This window comes from Thunnus albacares, chromosome 11 (assembly GCF_914725855.1).
Source record: "Thunnus albacares chromosome 11, fThuAlb1.1, whole genome shotgun sequence".
Lineage (NCBI taxonomy): Eukaryota > Metazoa > Chordata > Actinopteri > Scombriformes > Scombridae > Thunnus > Thunnus albacares.
The window spans coordinates 15,676,694-15,679,149 of NC_058116.1; positions in this window are offsets into that span (position 1 = coordinate 15,676,694).

A 2,456-nucleotide genomic window follows, 5' to 3' on the forward strand; every position below is an offset into this window, starting at 1 on the left:
CTGAAAGCTTCAAATTTCCAACTTGTTTAAGTTGCATACTGGACCACGATTGGCTCCAACCTAGTTGTGATGTCACAAATCATGCTCGTAGGTACACGTCTTGAACTCAGATTTAAGGTGAGAACAGATAAACTTTCCCCTTTCAACAGATGAGAGTGAAAACATCCTTCTAGTGTCAAACTCATCAAACACATACATCATTCTGCACAATGAAGCTCAAACATCCAACTGAAGGAACACAAAGAAAAACACATTTATGAGAAGGGTTAGGCTACTTTAAGTAAAAATGTTGAATGATTTTCAGCTTTCAAACATTGCCGGCCTGATTCCTGCTATAACTGCAACATAAACAGCTTACAACAGACACAACAGTACAACAAAATGATAGAGGACAAAATGACGTTCAGATTAACCAATGAAGAAGAAACAAAACGTTGCGCAAAAAAACAAGATGAAGGTTTTGTGGTGCTGGTGGACAAGCAATAATTTCCTGTGCAGTTATTTCTGTGCATTGTATTTCCTTTACTTTGCTTTACATAGTGGTGCCTTCACTCATGTTCTTAAGAAGTTGAATATTTGAGAAAACCAGCTCTTAATATCCAGCTTGTATAAGTTTCTCAAATGAGGCCACTTCAACAACCTGTATTTAGTCATGCAATGTATTTATTTGTAAAAAAGTGGATCACTAATTGTGATTTGAGGTCACACATCACAGGGGTTTGTTGTGGGGAAGGCTGCAACAATTATTTTCATTACAGCTTTATCTGCTCGTCATTTTTTCAATTAACTGATGAATCATTTGGTCTACAAAATGTCAAGAAAATGCTGAAAAATGTTTGATGACCTTTCTCACTGATTGTTTTGTCTGACCAACACTCCAAAAAGTATTCACTTTACTGTCACATCAAATGGCATAAACAATTGCTCGATTATTAAAATAGTTGCCAATTGATTTTATGTCATTAATTGATCAATCAGTCATTTTAGCTCCAGTTGTGGGGAACAAAAGTAAATGTAACTGCATACAGAAATAGAGTGTATAACAGCTGCCATGAATATTTTGGTTGCAGTGTCAAGGTATAAACAAATTAGTCAGTTTTCTCTCTTTTTATGACACTGTTACTTGAATTTGAATGTTTGGGGGGGGTTGAACTGTTGGTCAGACGAACAAGCTATTTAAAGACATGACTATTTTTATGGAAAATGTTCACTACTTTTTGACAATACTTTTAGTTGAAACAATTAATCGATAAATTGGAAAAAAAAAAAATCAATAAAGCCATACTGCAAATATTAGCTGCAGCCCTACACACTCGTTTTCTGAAGCTAAATATTCCAAGTTTTCTTGAAGGTAATTAATAATCATTACATCTCTCGTCTCGACTTGACAGCTGCATTTAGTGAATGAATGAACACTTTATAATGAACTGTATATAGTCTGCAGGCTACAACAGTATCAGTGGTGGAAGAAGTATTCAGTTCCTTTACTTAAGTGAAAGTACCAATATAGCAAAGTAAAAATACTCCATCACTGGTAAACGTCCTGCATGAGAAATCGCACTTAAGCAAAATTACATAAGTATTAGCAGTATAATGTAGTTAAAGTATTGCAGTAAAAGTAGTGTTTTGTCCCTCTGACTGATATATTATTATTATATATGACATCATTAGATTATTAATACTGAAGCATCAGTGTGTAAGCAGCATGTTACTGTCGTTTAGTCCAGTGGTTCCCAACCTAGGGGTCAGGCCCCTCCAAAGGCTCACCAGATAAATCTGAGGGGTCATGAGATGGAAAGAAGAAAAAACAAAGTTCAGATACACAAATCTGTTTTCAGTTTTGGGACTTTTTCTCTAACTTTTGATCTTTGGTGAAATATTGTATCATTTGAACATTTATTGTAATGAAACCATGTGAGAAGTTCATAGGGAAAAATCAATATTTGGTGGATCTGTTAACAACTCATAGACATGTGAAATGTGATCCCGACTACACACTGCTTTTTGTAAGACGTCAAAAGCCAAAAAGGTTGGAAACCACTGGTTTCATCTTTAACAATGTGTTGTTTTTAAAAAGCTTGTCATATTATCCATCGTGTCAAATCATCTGAAAAGTAACTAAAGCTGCCAAATAAATGTAGTGGAGCATAAAGTACAATATTTCACTCTGAAATATAGTGGAGTGGACGTATAAAGTAGCATCAAATGGAAATACTCGAGTAAAGTACAAGTACCTCAAAATATGTACAGTACATGAGCAAATGTACTTAATTACTCTCCAGCACTGCAACAGTGCAGCACAGTGAACCGTGTCCTCGTTTGACCCGAGCAGACAGGAAACGCTGAAACGTCTGCTGATAACTTTCTCATCATCTCTCTCAGCGCCTCGTCACTCCGCGGTCACACCGCCCCGCAGACAGAAAAGGACAATATTTGGCTGGATATATATTTGAGTG